The sequence below is a fragment of the Periplaneta americana genome, chromosome 5 (assembly GCF_040183065.1).
Source record: "Periplaneta americana isolate PAMFEO1 chromosome 5, P.americana_PAMFEO1_priV1, whole genome shotgun sequence".
In the NCBI taxonomy this organism is placed as follows: Eukaryota; Metazoa; Arthropoda; class Insecta; order Blattodea; family Blattidae; genus Periplaneta; species Periplaneta americana.
In genome coordinates this window covers 13718627-13736746 of record NC_091121.1, presented here as the reverse complement: position 1 = coordinate 13736746, position 18120 = coordinate 13718627, and the positions used below count along the sequence as shown (strand labels likewise).

The window sequence follows — 18120 nt, the reverse complement described above, 5'->3', positions numbered from 1 at the left end:
AGTAATTGGTGTTGTTTTTTTAACGACTGTGATTGTGATGGTGTTGGTAATTATAGGAATGTTATTTTCGGCGATCACGACCACTGTGATGTCGTTGAGGTAATGATTTTTCGTCTCTCATGATATTTTTGCAGTTCATCGCACTAGACAATTTTTCAGTATGATCTCTTTCTAATTTATTATAAGTATCTTAATATTAGACTATCAAGAAATCTTTCGAGAAATGTCAAGTTTAAAGCATATGGTTACTTACAGTTGGTGAGAGATGTATGACGCTTCTGGCGATCCTGGAACAGAAAACATGCTAGAATTAATTTCATATTGAGAAAAGTACAGCAATGAGGGAGTTGAAATCATTTCACTGTTTCATTTAGTGATAATGTGTAACGAGATTTGTACAAGGGTCAATCAATATATTTCCGAACTGCACTTGTATATATTGTTCCAGCCACCGGCGTAGCTCGGTCGGTTAAGGCGCTTGCCTGCCGATCCGGAGTTGCGCGCGGGCGCGGGTTCGATTCCCGCTTGGGCTGATTACTTGGTTGGGTTTTTTCCGAGGTTTTCCCCAACCGTAAGGCAAATGTCAGGTAATCTATGGCGAATCCTCGTTCTCATCTCGCTACCATTAAATCCATCGACGCTAAATAACCTCGTAGTTGATATAGCGTCGTTAAATAACCAAGTAAAATTTAAAAAAAAAATATTGTTCCGTTAAATATACATGAGTGTGTCACTGAAGATCATTGCTTCCATGACTTTTAAGTCAGTCTGTGAAACAGCGTCAGATTATCTTTAAGAACTGAGCTTCAACATGTGATTTTGTGCAAACATGTCAAGGACCTATTGCGATTTTTCCTGAAATCTGTCCAAATACCTACGCCTTATAGCTAGTCCTCTTCTCTTCCTTTCAAGTGATGCGTTTAGTAGAGACTCCAGGCGTTTCCCTGGTTTTAGTTAACTTCTGGGCTTCCTATGTCCCGTCTATTGCCTACATTCAGGGCAGTCCGGAAACTTATTGATTGCCCCTTGTACAGGAAGCTTTTAAAGTTATTTATTTTTCGTTGAAATTGTCAGACCAAGAATACTTGTAAATGAACTGTTGAATGTCATTATAATTCACAAAACAAGTTTTCTTTCTCGTGGCTTAAATGGTAGCTCACCTGGTTGAAAATCCATAGGTTGGCTTTTCGATTCCAGGCAAGAAGTAGAAATGTAACTCCCGTTTCTTGTCCTGGGTGTGTGCTACGATGTCTTAACAAGTGAATTGCGCAAAGCATACCCCTTAATTTGGGAGTTTTGCTATTTGCAAGAATCTAACGTCAGTTCATAATAATTTTTGCATGAGTGAGAATCTATCATATTTTCTATCTTCCTCTTTGTCTCTGCATATGATTCATCTATCTTAATGTAGTCTATCATCTGATATATTCTTCTGCCCCGAGCTCTTCTCCCGTTCACCATTCCTTCCAGTGCATCCTTCTGTAGACAGTTTCTTCTTATCCACTGACCCAACCAATTCCTTTTTCTCTTCCTGATCAGTTTCAGCATCATTCTTTCTTCACCCACTCTTTCCAACACAGCTTCATTTCTTATTCTGTCTGTCCACTTCACACGTTCCATTCTTCTCCATATCCACATATCAAATGCTTCTATCAGCTTCTCTTTACTTCGTCGTAATGTCCATGTTTCTGCCCTATACAATTCCACACTCTACACAAAGCACTTCATTAGTATTTTCGTCAGTTGTTTTTTCAGAGGACCGCAGATGATGCTCCTTTTTCTATTAAAGCTTCCTTGGCGATTGCTATCCTTTTTCTTAGTTATCTATTGGCCTGCAATGAAACAATACGCAAAGCCCTTGAAAAATAAATTTACTCTGTATTTTCAATACAAAAAATATCGTTGCAAGACTCGAAATTAAGATTATGATTCATTTTTAGTGAGTCGAATCATGAAGTCGCTGAAGTTTTTTGTGGTACAACTAACGGAAGTTTTAATGAGTTGTGTACTATTATTTATTGACATATAATTAAATAAAACTGAGAAAATGACAGGTGTGGATGAGTTCAGTGAGTCGAGTCAGCAACTCATTAATTCATGAGACCATTAGTGAGGAAATTAGAACGTACAGTTAACTGGAACTTTATTTAACGACCATTTTGGGCTACAGATGTTTTTCAATGCTCGAGTAATGAATATGGTGATAATTTCAGGTTACAAGCAATAGACCTGTTAAAAAACTCGCCTCTTAGTCCGTCAGGAACATCGATGGAAGATTTCACTCCGATCTCTTGGTGCGATAAACCGCGGAAATGTGTGAAGGCTTCAGACTTCATTGCCCGAATTGAGAGGAAGAATACATGCACGTACGCGCCCCCTATACGCAGTTGTGGAGGTCAGCGTAGTCGCGTGCCGGCCGCGGGCCGAGGCGGGCTCGCACCTGCTACAATAAAACAGCCAAGGCCGAGCACAGCGCTGCCCGGGGCACGAACACGAGATGCTGCCAGTGATCCGCGACACCTGGCTGGACCTCTTCACGTGGAAGAACTCAATCCTGTAATCCGGGGAGTATCTGACGTTACATGGGGTCCACGATCTTACTTAAAGTTTTGATATTTAATCCTTGTTAATGACATCTTGCGTTCTGGTGATATCCACTAGTGTAAATCTAACCATCTATCAGTCTTTGTAAGTGGAGGAAATTGGAGCATGTACCGCCGAGGCAATGCAAGGACTCCAGGGATAATAATAGTAGTAATAAAATTACTTACTTACTGGCTTTTAAGGAACCCGAAGGTTCATTGCCACCCTCACATAAGCCCGCAAGATTAATCCACTCTCTACCATCATATCCCATCTCCCTCAAATCCATTTTAATATTATCCTCCCATCTACGTCTCGGCCTCCCCAAAGGTCTCTTTCCCTCAGGCCTCCCAACTAACACTCTATATACATCTATGGATTCGCCCATACGTGCTACATGCCCTGCCAATCTCAAAAACGTCTGGACTTAATGTTCCTAATTATGTCAGGTGAAGAATACAATGCGTGAAGTTCTACGTTGTTTAACTTTCTCCATTCTCCTGTAACTTCATCCCTCTTAGCCCCAAATATTTTCCTAAGACCCTTATTCTCAAACACCCTTAATCTCTGTTCCTCTCTCAAAGTAAGAGTCCAAGTTTCACAACCATACAGAACAACCGGTAATATAACTGTTTTATAAATTCTAACTTTCAAATTTTTTCAAAGCAGACTAGATGACAAAAGCTTCTCAACCGAATAATATCACGCATTTCCCATATTTATTCTGCTTTTAATTTCCTCCCGAGTGTCATTTATATTTGTTACCGTTGCTCCAAGATATTTGAATTTTTCCACCTCTTCGAGGGATAAATCTCCAATTTTTATATTTCCATTTCGTACAATATTCTGGTCACGAGACATAATCATGTACTTTGTCTTTTCGGAATTTACTTTCAAACCTATCGCTTTACTTGCTTCAAGTAAAATTTCCGTGTTTTCCCTAATCGTTTGTGGATTTTCTCCTAACATATTCACGTCATCCGCATAGACAAGAAGATAATGTAACCCGTTCAATTCCAAACCCTGTCTGTTATCCTGAACTCTCCTAATGGTATAAAATTACTATTAGTAGAAAAATACTAGTTATGTTAAGGATGTCCGAAAATACGATGCTTGGGAAAATATTTGGTGCTGACAAGAAAACATTCTCATGGGAGCAGATAAAAAAGTTAATGTTTTTCCTTCCACCATGTTAGTAATGTCAAAACAAGTGTTTATTCAAATTTTGGCCGCTGGAGCGCAATTACGAGGACCGTCCAGAAGGCAACTTTCCTTAAGGCCGTTTACAGAAAGAAAACACAATTTCGTGGGAAAATTTATTGAAACAGATACAGCAATTGAAGACCTAACATTAATAATTTAATATTTTTGCAGATTAAATTACATGTCCAAAAACAAAATGTAGGCCTATAGACAAGGTCAGTTAAATTACAAGATTGTAAAATAAAAAAAATTCAAGATTATATAATGGATTTAAAATTAACCAACTAGAGGTGTAAAATTTGAGAGCAGCTCTGCTTAAATTAAAAATATGGATGGAAATTTATTTGCAACCTCCAATGACATTTGACAAAAGTTTTTTTTTTTGGGGGGGGGGACATTTCCTTGTCTTGTGTCATAGGAATGAATATCATTTCTTAATATTAAAGTTGGAAGATTATCTTTAACATAGAAAATTAACTCTAGAATATAGGCCTATAAATTAATTACAGTCATGATTTTGTTTTTCACAAATAATGGTTTACAATGTTCATTAAGAGCTGCATTTGATAAAATTCTTAAGGTCCTTTTTTGAAGCAATAGGTCCTTATTTATAAAAGCACTGTTGCCCCATAGCAATATTCCATAGCTAAGAGTACTTTGAAGGTAAGCAAACTAAGCATCACGAATATAGTTTTCAGGTACAACAGTTTTTAATATCCTAAGGAGAAACACATTCTAAATGTGTTAAGTCCCAATTTTTCAAATTTCATTTTATTCAATCTAAGGGAGGAAAAACCATATGAGAATATCATACTAAAATGTCTTCGTCGTAGCTCAACTGTAAGTGACTCATTCGTGCGTCAGTGTGTTTTTCATCAATATCTCAGAAAGTTGTTTATGGCACTTAGCACATTTAGAGTGTTAGGTCCTCAATTGTTGAACTATTTTTAAAGATAATCCTCCCTCTCCCCGGAATTGAGTCATTTGTTACACCGGCTCAAATACTGGTTGGGACTAGTTACCTGGTTGAGATTTTTTCCGGGGTTTTCCTTCAACCCATTAAGAGCAAATGCGTAACTTTCGGCGATGGTCTCATTTCCCCGACATTATCACCGTCATCTCATTCAGGTGCTAGATAACCATTGTAACGTGGTAAAATAACCAATTAAAAAAAAGTAAGTAAGACCAGGTTGTGATGAAACCTTTTCAAATATTTCTTAAAAAGTAAATAAGGTATCGTTCTTAAGGTTAAAATGTGAAAATAATTTTGTAATTTTTTTTTACTATGTAATGTCATACAGGAGAATGGAGAAAGTTACACAACACATTGTATTCTTCACCTGACATAATTAGGAACATTAAATCCAGACGTTTGAGATGGGCAGGGCATGTAGCACGTATGGGCGAATCCAGAAATGCATATAGAGTGTTAGTTGGGAGGCCGGGGGGAAAAAGACCTTTGGGGAGGTCGAGACGTAGATGGGAAGATAATATTAAAATGTATTTGAGGGAGGTGGGATATGATGATAGAGACTGGATTGATCTTGCTCAGAATAGGGACCAATGCCGGGCTTATGTGAGGGGGGCAATGAACCTCCGGGTTCCTTAAAAGCCAGTAAGTAAGTAATGTCATACTCTGACAACCTTAATTTGTAACAATGTCATACACGGCATTGTATTTGCAACACTCGTTGCGAAATAAAAATGTTAATAAGAATAATAATTATTATTTGTACCGTCTATAAATCAATATTGTTACTTAAGTCATTTTTGTACAAAACCCCAGTCATAAATTAACGGTCCTATATGCCATTAAAGAGAACAAAAATTACCAAATAATTTTTCTCCATTTTCTTTTTCAGTGCACATCTTCGAAACTAATATGCAATAGGCCTATTTCTTTAAAATAATTTCAAAAGAATTGCCCCTTTTTCGTTTTAAGATTTTTTGCAGAAATAGCGAATCTTTTGCAAAAATTAGCGACAAATTTGCTGTCATAAATTAGTCACATTTATTGATATGATAAAATCAGTACATATGCCTACTTCTGGTGCATCCTTCAGTCACATTTTCGTCTTTATAACAAATAAACCCGATCCTGCAATAAGGCTTTGAGCATTAGGTACAATACTGTACACGTTGCTATGGAAATAAAAACAAGAAAATACAGATTTCTTACAAATTTTTCAGAGTTGACTATATCACTAGATCGTGTATTAAAACTTCCAAGTTACGGGAAAGCTATGATTCTGATGCTTGATTTAAGATTTCTTTACTGATGTCTGTCTCGGATTGCAAGTATAAGTTGCTGGCTCTCGTAGCCTTGACATGACGTGTCGAGAGAAGACCATGATTTGATGGAAGCCGCAGCATCACCTGCTGTCTTCCAGAACAAAATGTTTTAATGATCTGCTCTCCGTATAATTTAGTTATAAGAGAGAATGGAATTCGGGCCTATGAAGAAATCTCACACTGAAGATCAGGGGTGACCATACACACCTCCCCACGCACTCATACATTTTTCCTTCCTTTCAACTTCTCGCATCACCGTTGCTATGATTACTCCATGGATAAATATATAATAGGATGCGAAACTGCGGTCAGTACCATCTGGCAGTGGGGGGCTGAAATAAGATGATCAGCGCCCAACGTTGTAGGTGGTGAACATTATAACTACGTGTTGGGTACATTACCCAGAGTTCTCTATTTATCCGTTCGAGATATTGCTCGAGGAGACGAGATGGCAGACAGAAACTTGCTAATAAGTGAACATAAAGTGCTATTACGTGTGTGTATAAACAGTGCATGTTAAACAGTGATGTTTATGGACGTTGTAAAAATAGTGTTGTTGAATGTATTGTAAAGTAATAGTAACATAATAAATTGAACAATCTAAGTAGTTCTTGCAGACTTTTCAATTGCGCTGTGCAATAAATATCCAAAGAATACAATCCCAATTATCTAACCTTTTGCTTTATTTTTTTGTCTGTGTCTGGTTATATTTTAATTGGATAGTGTAAATTAGATCGTATCTTTTATCTTCCTGTTGGCTCCGGTAAGAATTTTCAGTAGAAGCTGCTGTGAGGGATAAAAATGTAAATGTTTTGTTTTAAATTGGGTTATTTTTCAATATCGATGAGGGTGGGAGGGAATACTTTCTGCACAATTTAACATTTTCGACACCAGGTGCGCTGCTAAATGCATGGAGTAATTACTCTTTTCGCTACTTGGTGCGCTGCTAGATGCAATAACGCCCCTCCCTCTAACAGGTGGCAGCAAGATCATTTTCTACAACAGCGCCTCTAGTATGTGTTACGGGAAAATCGGTAAGTTTCGCATCCTATTATATATTCATCCATGGTTACTCCTTTACCATTAAATGTTGTGAAATCTGATAAGAGGTGGAAAGTTCGTACCAAAACATAGATTTAGGTTGTGCGGTCACGTATATAGATCATCTCACTAGTTGTCTTCTGTGTATATTTTACTCTGTTCATATAAACAACTCACAGTATATCGGCAACTGTGGATGGATGACTTTCTTAACTACATTACACCAATATACACAGTAGATAAGCAGTTTCATTACGTGCTAACATTTGCAACGGTGTTGTACAGTTTAGTGAGCGGTTTTTAACATGACAGAATTTAAATCTTCCAGTCACATGAAGTTGAATACAGAACTTCAAGATATACTGGTAATAAAAGCCTATCAGCAAAGTGAGATACATATTAAATGGAAATTATGTAATATTTGTATACAAAATGTAAAGAAGGAATATTATTTCAGGGACGCTCTGCTATGACATATTTATATGGAATATTTTTCTCTACATGGTGGATACGACAATCAAGAGAAATATTCTACTTCAAAATTTGACTCAAAAGACATAATTTTTACCTTTCTCGACCAATGTACGATGTTGGTAAGTTTCAATATCCCTTCAAACAATTGCCTGCAGTAGTCACTCTGCTACAGTTCAGAAATATAGAAGTGACTGACGCCGTGAGATGTGGAAGAATAATTATTGTTCAAATATTGGTAGAGGGGAAGAGAAGGCCTGATGACCTTATCTCTACCACATTAAATAAATGAAAATAAATAAATAATAAATGCTAATTCGCCGAATAGTCATGCTTACTGGCTTTTAAGGAACCCGGACGTTCATTGCCGCCCTCACATAACCCCGCCATTGGTCCCTATCCTGAGCAAGATTAATCCAGTCTCTATCATCATATCCCACCTCCACCAAATTCATTTTAATATTATCTTCCTTCTACGTCTCGACCTCCCCAAAGGTCTTTTTCCCTCCGGTCTCCCGACTAACACTCTATATGTATTTCTAGATTCGCCAGTACGTGCTATATGCCCTGCCCATCTCAAGCGTCTGGATTTAATGTTCCTAATTATGGCAGGTGAAGAATACAATGCGTGCAGTTCTGCGTTGTGTAACTTTCTCCATTCTCCAGTAACTTCATCCCTCTTAGCCCTAAATATTTTCCCGAGCGCCTTATTCTCAAACACTCTTAACCTCTGCTCCTTTCTCAAAGTGAGAGTCCAAGTTTCACAACCATACAGAACAACCGCTAATATAACTGTTTTATAAATTCATACTTTCAGGTTTTTTGAGAGCAGACTGGATGACAAAAGCTTCTCAACTGATTAATAACACGCATTTCGCATATTTATTCTGCGTATTATTTGCTCCCGAGTGTTATTTATATTTGTTACAGTTGATACAAGATATTTGAATTTTTCAACCTCTTCGAAGGCTAAATGTTCAATTTTTGTCCATATATAAAATATGGACATAGCGATAGTTTTTTTCTTTACAGTCCGACACGGTTTAATAAATCAATGTGAGAAATTAAGTTTTGCCAATTTAAGGGTGTGTCGTGAAAAACAAGTCATATATGAGCCTTGTTGTCAGCATCTTGGAGCACAATACCACATTACACATTGGACAGTTTTTGGGCTCATGTTCGGTGCCCGTGGCACGATCCCACGTGAAACTTTAAAACAACTTAAACTATATACAATTTCTGATGCAACGATTGATGCCATAGGATCTCACGTGTTAAAATCATCCTTAGCTATAATTAGTAATCATTTGTACCCAACAAAATTTTTATTGTAAATGATTTCCTACGTTTTCTTATCTTAATGTTTTTTTTCTTTTTCTTTCCAAGTGTCACAAAATTGTTTTGTTTACTTATTATTCTTTATGAATTGATTAGTAGGCCGATCTATCGAACCCTTATTTAGGGCGGCTTTTGTTTCTACAAATTATCTCTATATCTTTACAAAATTTCTCTCTTCTCTCCAACTATATGCATGGAGAGAGATCTAAACCAAGCTCATCAGGTTGATCAGGAAAAGAGGGCCATTTATGAACCTTGTATTCCCTACCTTAGTGCCAAGTATAACATCCCTCTCTTCATTTGGTCAGTGACAGGTTTATTTTTTGGTGCTCGGAGTTCTTTACCAAAATTTACATATAATTTTTTAAAACAATTATCAATAACTTATCTTTTGAAATTCAAAAAATCATCTCGCAAATTCTTAAAGATTCCCTGCCGATTATACAATTTCATTTACACCACTCAGAAGGCCTTAATTAAGGATACTGTAATTTTAAATAAAATCTTTTATTTATAAGTATAATTTTATAGTCATCTTCTATGATTTTATTTTATAAAATTATAATGTGCAGACAACCATTCATACTTTCGTAATATATTATAAAGATTCGTCATCCGATACAGTTTCTATTAAAAATCTGGTAATAATTTCACACTGCCCGAAACATGACACTACAGCTGTACATCTGTTTCAAAAATATCTAATGGAGTCATTAAAACAAACATCTGTAATTCACCACAAAAATTATATATTTCTCTGATGAATTCTCTCCTCAGTATAAAAATAGAAAAACATTTTCTGAACCTCACATTACAGGAAGAAGTTTTTGGATTTCCAGCAGAATTGCATATTTTTGCATATCGCATGGCAAAAGAGCATGAGACGTTGTAGGTGGGACACTTAAAAGGTTTGCGGCTCTTGCTAGTTTGCAGAGACCATCCGATAAACAAATAACTACACCTAGGGAATTGTACGACTGGACAAGGGATCATCTCCCAAACATTAATACCGTTTATGTGACTGAAAAAGGCTATACTGAAGAAGAAAAAATGCTTGCTCTTTGATTTGCAAAATCCACCGCAGTGCCTGGAACACAAGTTTCATACAGTCCTGCTGTTTAGGACGGGTATTATACTTGCTAAGCAGTTTTAAAATGCAGTTCAAACAACGCCGCATCCTGTCTGGAAAGATGATCAGGCTATTTCATCTCACCAATGAAAGGTAAGCATTTCTTACAGAACTTCAGATTTAACTGAATTCATGTGACAATAATTTAATTGAGGTAATAATTAAAAAAATTCGAATTATGTACTACATGTTAAATTACATAGCGACATTAAAAAATATGATCAAATATAATTAAATACAACGAATGTGTGGAACATAATTATCGCGACTTATACGGTTAGCTTACGCTTGCAGTGACGTAACAATTTTTATCTTTGTAACCTATGATGATTCCAAGTTGAAACTTATCAGGTCATCATATCACTAATTGAGGCGTACTATATATTTTTTTACTTAAAATAGAAACCCCGCATATTTAAATATATGAATATATGAAAATTGTTTCACCGTGTTTTTTTTTTTAGTGTAATTGAATATATGCAGAAAACAATATAAGCAATAAAAACTATCACATATTAAGAATGTATCACTCAATTTTTGTAAATTTATCTGGAGACGTTGTTGAGATATATAATTTTAACTGAAGCGGTGTGCTTACAAAAATATGATTTTTCTTCATGTCTGAAACGCCACTGACAGAAAACGAAAAGCACAGGACATATGAAACTCGGCAGTTTTAGTTAGCGCGGCAGGTAAAACAAACCCTCAAATTTTGAAAGAAATCTGAGTCGGTCGGTTTGAGCGCCTTGTTGATTTGATATGGAATGACCCAATTGATAATCAATGGTGCTTAATTATTACATTTTATTTTTATAACAGTATTCATATTTATTGATTATATTTCTTTGCTATTAATTTCCGGATCCTCGTGGTCATCCTTAATTAAGGCCGGACGAGTTATTTCTCTCTCTCTGAGCAATTTTTATTTATTAAAGTCTGAGTTTTTAATAGACCCGGAAAACACAAATTGGAGACCAAATAAACTAATTTCCCTCCTTGTTCTACACATCCACATCAACTCTGCAGCACAACTCGAGATCTGCGATCCTGTTACTGGGCGTGTATTTGAGTTCAATTTTTAAGATCTTCTCGCAAATTGCCTACTTGTTACGGACGAGTTGGTCATGATACATTTATTAACGGTAAACAACAGCAGGGCGTTGTCATGGCAACGCAACTAATTGGCCACGTCTACAGACAAGCGTCCGTTATTCGAGACGTTGCTGCCGTCCAGTCCAGGACCTGGTTCGACTCTTTGTTATGAGAAGTTTTCATGGGAAAGACAGTGGAAAAGAAAACAGCAGATACAGAAAACAAACTTGAGGGAAAAAGAGTTCGTGATGGCCAACAAGTCAGAGCTGACTGTAAGTGGTCAAGGTGGATGAGTTGAGAGATGGAAGGAGAAGCGATAGTAGCTGAGAACGAGTAAAAAGGAAAGAAAAATTAAAGAGGTTAATGAAAGAAAGAGAAAGAAACAAGGAAAGAAAGGAAAGGAGAAATAAAGAAATAAAGGAAGAGAGGAAGGAATAAAGAAAGATAGAAAGGAAGGAAAAGAAAGAAAGAAAGAAAGACAGGAATAAAGAAAAAAAGAAATAAAGCAAATGAAAGAGAATGAAAGCAATGAAAAAGAAAGGAAAGAGGAAAGAAAGAAAGAAGAGAGAAATAAGAAAGGAAGAAAAAAAAGAAAGATAGAAAGGAAGGAAAAGAAAGAAAGCCAGGAATAAAGAAAGAAGAAAGCAAACAAGAGAGAATGAAAGCAATGAAAAAAAGGAAAGGAAGGAGGAAAGAGAGAAAGAAAGAAAGATAGAAAGGAAGGAAAAGAAAGCCAGGAATAAAGAAAGAAAGAAAGAAGAAAGCAAACGAGAGAGTAAAAGTAACGAAAAAAAGAAAGGAAGGAGGAAAGAAAGAAAGAAAGAAGAGAGAAAGAAGGGAGGAAGAAAGAAAGAAAGAAGAAAGCAAACAAGAAAAATGAAAGTAACGAAAAAAAGAGAGAAAGGAGGAAAGGAAGAAAAAAAGAAAGAGAAAAGAGAGAAAGAAGGGAGGAAGAAAGAATGAAAGATAGAAATGAAGGAAAAGAAAGAAAGAACGCCAGAAATAAAGAAAGAAGAAAGCAAACATGAGAGAATGAAAGTAACGAAAAAAAGGAAAGGAAGGAGGAAAGAAAGAAAGAGAGAAAGAAGAGAGGAAGAAAGAAAGAAAGATAGAAATGAAGGAAAAGAAAGAAAGCTAGGAAGTAAGAAAGAAAGAAAGAAGAAAGCAACGAGAGAATGAAAGCAACGAAAAAAAGGAAAGGAAGGAGGAAAGAAAGAAAGAAGAGAGAAAGAAAGAAAGATAGAAAGGAAGGAAAAGAAAGCCAGGAATAAAGAAAGAAAGAAAGAAGAAAGCAAACGAGAGAGTAAAAGTAACGAAAAAAAAGAAAGGAAGGAGGAAAGAAAGAAAGAAAGAAAGAAAGAAGAGAGAAAGAAGGGAGGAAGAAAGGAAGAAAGAAGAAAGCAAACAAGAAAAATGAAAGTAACGAAAAAAAGAGAGAAAGGAGGAAAGGAAGAAAAAAAAGAAAGAGAAAAGGGAGAAAGAAGGGAGGGAGAAAGAAAGAAAGATAGAAATGAAGGAAAAGAAAGAAAGAAAGCCAGAAATAAAGAAAGAAAGCAAACATGAGAGAATGAAAGCAACGAAAAAAGGAAAGGAAGGAGGAAAGAAAGAAAGAGAGAAAGAAGAGAGGAAGAAAGAAAGAAAGATAGAAAGGAAGGAAAAGAAAGAAAGCCAAGAAGAAAGAAAGAAAGAAAGAAAGAAGAAAGCAACGAGATAATAAAAGTAACGAAAAAAGAAAGGAAGAAGGAAAGAAAGAAACAAGAGAGAAAGAAGGGAGAAAGGAAGAAAGAAAGATAGAAAGGAAGGAAAAGAAAGAAAGAAAGCCAGAAATAAAGAAAGAAGAAAGCAAACAAGAGAGAATGAAAGCAACGAAAAAAAGGAAAGGAAGAAGAGAGAAAGAAGAGAGGAAGAAAGAAAGAAAGATAGAAAGGAAGGGAGGAAAAGAAAGAAAGCCAGGAATAAAGAAAGAAAGAAAGAAGAAAGCAACGAGATAATAAAAGTAACGAAAAAAAGAAAGGAAGGAGGAAAGAAAGAAAGAAGGGAGGAAGAAAGAAACACAGAAAGGAAGGAAAAGAAAGAAAGCAAACAAGAGAGAATGAAAGCAATGAAAGAAAGGAAAGGAAGGAGGAAAGGAAGAAAGAAGAGAGAAAGAAGAGAAGAAGAAAGAAAGAAAGATAGAAAGGAAGGAAAAGAAAGAAAGCCAGGAATAAAGAAAGAAGAAAGTAAACAAGAGAGAATGAAAGCAACGAAAAAAAGAAAAGGAAGGAGGAAAGAAAGAAGAGAGGAAGAAGGGCGTAAGAATGAAAGAAAGATAGAAAGGAAGGAAAAGATAGAAAGAAAGAAAGCCAGAAATAAAGAAAGAAGAAAGCAAACATGAGAGAATGAAAGCAACGAAAAAAAGAAAAGGAAGGAGGAAAGAAAGAAAGAGAGAAAGAAGAGAGGAAGAAAGAAAGGAAGATAGAAAGGAAGGAAAAGAAAGAAAGCCAGGAAGAAAGAAAGAAAGAAAGAAAGAAAGAAGAAAGCAACGAGATAATAAAAGTAACGAAAAGAAAGAAAGAAAGGAGGAAAGAAAGAAACAAGAGAGAAAGAAGGGAGAAAGGAAGAAAGAAAGATAGAAAGGAAGGAAAAGAAAGAAAGAAAGCCAGAAATAAAGAAAGAAGAAAGCAAACAAGAGTGAATGAAAGCAACGAAAAAAAGGAAAGGAAGGAGGAAAGAAAGAAAGAAGAGAGAAAGAAGAGAGGAAGAAAGAAAGAAAGATAGAACGGAAGGAAAAGAAAGAAAGCCAGGAATAAAGAAAGAAAGAAAGAAGAAAGCAACGAGATAATAAAAGTAACGAAAAAAAAGAAAGGAAGGAGGAAAGAAAGAAAGAAGGGAGGAAGAAAGAAAGACAGAAAGGAAGGAAAAGAAAGAAAGCAAACAAGAGAGAATGAAAGCAATGAAAGAAAGGAAAGAAAGGAGGAAAGGAAGAAAGAAGAGAGAAAGAAGAGAGGAAGAAAGATAGAAAGATAGAAAGGAAGGAAAAGAAAGAAAGCCAGGAATAAAGAAAGAAGAAAGTAAACAAGAGAGAATGAAAGCAACGAAAAAAAGAAAAGGAAGGAGGAAAGAAAGAAGAGAGAAAGAAGGGCGTAAGAATGAAAGAAAGATAGAAAGGAAGGAAAAGATAGAAAGAAAGAAAGCCAGGAATAAAAAAAGAAGAAAGCAAACAAGAGAGAATGAAAGCAACGAAAAAGAGAAAAGGAAGGAGGAAAGAAAGAAGAGAGAAAGAAGGGCGGAAGAATGAAAGAAAGACTGAAAGGAAGGAAAAGAAAGAAAGCCAGGAATAAAGAAAGAAGAAAGCAAACAAGAGAGAATGAAAGCAACGAAAAAAAGAAAAGGCAGGAGGAAAGAAAGAAGAGAGAAAGAAGGGCGGAAGAATGAAAGAAAGACAGGAAGGAAGGAAAAGAAAGAAAGCCAGGAATAAAGAAAGAAGAAAGCAAACAAGAGAGAATGAAAGCAACGAAAAAAAGAAAGGGAAGGAGGAAAGAAAGAAGAGAGAAAGAAGGGCGGAAGAATGAAAGAAAGACAGGACGGAAGGAAAAGAAAGAAAGCCAGGAATAAAGAAAGAAGAAAGCAAACAAGAGAGAATGAAAGCAACGAAAAAAAGAAAGGGAAGGAGGAAAGAAAGAAGAGAGAAAGAAGGGCGGAAGAATGAAAGAAAGATAGAAAGGAAGGAAAAGAAAGGAAGCCAGGAATAAAGAAAGAAAGAAAGAAAGAAAGAAAGCAAACGAGAGAGAATGAAAGTGCGAAAAAAAGAAAGAAAGGAGGAAAGAAAGAAGAAAAAAGAAAGAAAGGAATAAAGGAAGGAAGAAAGAAGAAATAAATAAGAAAAAGAGGAAAGAAAGGTAGAAAGACAAAAATAAAAAATAAATAAAGGAAGAAATAGAAAGTAAGTAAGTAAGAAAGAAAGAAAATAGACATAAAAATGAAAAAAGAAACTCTTCTTAAATTTTAAAAAGTTCAGCGATGCGAGTTATGTTATACTCGATGCGTCAATAAAATATAAACTTCCCTGTTTTTAGTGTTACTTAGCTAAGTTACGCCTAAAGATGCACTGTCAGCTACACGATCTATCACTATTATTCACGTCTCCAAAGATTGTCCATCTCAAGAGCAAGTGATTTCGGTCCGCTGACCAAAGGTTGGGAACCACTGCCGCAGAGTGTTTACTTCAGAGATATTCAAAAGAAGACTAAACATCGTTATTTAAGAAATATTACTCCTGTACCTTCCTTCACGGTATGTAGGTATAGTTGTTCAGAAGAATTTGGCACATCTTTGCACACCTGCCTATTTCCTTTTTGTGCACGACGAAACCGACCCCCCGTTCCAAGCAGGTACCTGAGAGCAAACAGTGTCTTCAACCTTACCACGCCCCCGACTAGAGAATTAAGTACAACAAGGGAACATGTCACTCGTTATATTAGTGGAAATCATGAGCGGTTCCTGTTTCCTAAGACAAAATAATACTTTATACTTAAGGCTTCTAAGAAACCCGGAGGTTTATTACAGCTCTCACATAAGCCCGCCATCGGTCCCTATCCTCAGCAAAATTAATCGTCCCTACTATCATATCCCATCTCCCTGAAATCTATTTTAATATTAACAGTAAAAACCAAATTTAGATCACGACTGACAGACAATTACCATCGTGATCAACTACGACTGGCAGTAAGTGACATAATTCCTGATTTTGAAACTCTGTCGCAGAAACATTCTGAAGACAGTTAATTTTGGGTTGTGATATTGTTCATTTCTTTCTTCGTTACACGTACTAAACATTAGTTTGTAGCCTTGTACTGTATAAAATTATATTTAAGTGCTTGGCGTAAGGAAAATGAAAATCCGTTAATAAGTCGGAAAGTTGCTTCACTTCCTCTTCGGGTGTCCGTCTCCCTCCATAGGTGCTATGCACGTTGCAGGTTTTTTTTTTATTTTCCACATAAAAAACCCTATTTTACATGAGTATATTAGGGTTAAAGTTTTCTACTTACTTGAGATAATATAACATGAATACATTTTGAACATTTTTTTTTCTGTCATTGTTATGAATAAGAGAAATGTAAACTTAATTTTACGACAGTTACAACTATCAACACAAACACATGAGAAGTCTACACCAATCATAAAGAAAGCGCTTAATACATTAAAAAAATATCTGTAAATACAAAACATAATTGAATAACAGTAACATAGAATTTAGCATGAAATAATACATATAGCTCCATAAGTCAACAAATATTATGATACATACTAGAGCAAAGTGGAATATACAGACATAATCATATAAACAAATATTTGATACACAAGTAAATTTATAATTTACTCACACACATCCTTTCATAGCATAGGATAGATGGACAATTCATATTACTTAAGGTTAAAATTTTCAAATAATACACACAATACAAGAACAATATTGACACTTAGAATTTTCTATTGATATGGTTAATGAAATTAATGAATATTTGGCGACAACATTTTCTACTGAAAATGTTGTACAATAGATTATTGTAGATCATATTACATTTATTTAGGTGTATTTCAATGTTGTAGCGTCTATATCCATAAAGTGGGCAATCAAATAAAAAATGTTCTACTGTTTCTTCACTTCCACAAACGCATTCATTTCCGTTCTCTACATTAATATGAAATCTCCTGAAATATGAAAGAAATTTACCATGGCCGGATACAAATTGTGTGAGAATGAAATCAGGTATAAATAATGTGCACTTTAAGCGGCTATGTACATCGGGTAAGAATAGATCTCTTGTGGTTTAGCCATTATTACTATTCTTCCACTGTGAATTCCAAATATTTATTATTTGTTTTTTATACTCAGCCTTTGCACGAGATAAAAGACACTTTTTGTACGCAAAATCACCTTCGCTGGATGCTGCTAATTTCGCCAGTTCGTCAGCTCTTTCATTTCCAGTGTGACCATCATGTCCTTTTATCCAAGAGAGACAAATATGGTTATCATATCTTGAGTGTGGCTCGGCGCACGATTTCATTTTCTCCACCGCTGGCCTACAGCTTACCTCGATTTTTGGTTGTTGAACTTTATTTACAAAATAAATTCTGCAAAGTGACACACCAGCATAACTTTCTACCTTCAAAGCTGCATCACAGCTGTCTGAAAAGAATGCCATCCTTTTAATGAACTCGCGGACATTTTCCGCATTCATTCCTGTCCCCCGAGCCCGTGACCCTTAGAGTAATCAAGACTCATAGACCCTTCCTTACGCGCACCTGGCTGCAACAATAGCAATTAAAAAAAATAAGTTCACAAGGAAACGAAGAAGAACAATGGGCGGGTTGTTCCATTTACTTATCTTATCTGAAGACACAAGCGTCTGCCTCAACCTTGACTTAAGCATCTCTACAGTTCATCTGGGGTTGCGTGCGAAGAATGCAAATTTAAGGTGAAGGCATAACCTTCTGGATTGATGGTCCAAACAGCAGTGTTTGAAATATTTTTTAACTTGGATAACGTTACTATTCAAGGGTCACTAGCATGAAACGGACACATTTTCAGGTAAAGTTGATGCAACTCTGTCTTTGGATACTGATAACGTAATATAGTATTTAGTATTTATTTATTTCACCTCATAGAGATAAGGCCATCAGGCATTCTCTTCCTCTTTACGTAAAATTAATTCCTAAGAAATTAATATAGCCGTACTTTCAACGTTGCCAACTGTTACCACATATCACCAAAGCAGGTAAAATCACAGTGTCATGTATTGAAACAATAATACAGTTGAACCCCGATAAATCGAACGACTATAATTGGGACAGGGGATAGTTGAATTATCAACTCGTTCGGATTATCAAATACACTGGGTGTTCATTTCAAAGTGTGTCATGGCGTCACTGTTGTGAGTCAGCGATTTGAAGCGAGTTTCAGCTTTTGTATCAGAGAAGTTGCCTATTAA

General features: G+C 35.9%; 1 long non-coding RNA gene across 1 annotated transcript in view; it reads right to left on the bottom strand.

Annotated features, from left to right (window-relative positions):
- Positions 1-252: 252 nt before the first annotated feature.
- LOC138700467 (uncharacterized) overlaps positions 253-18120 on the bottom strand; it is a 265915-nt gene continuing 248047 nt past the window's right edge. The window contains exon 3 of the long non-coding RNA XR_011332351.1: positions 253-287. This is a non-coding gene — a long non-coding RNA (uncharacterized lncRNA). The remainder of the gene's footprint in view (positions 288-18120) is intronic.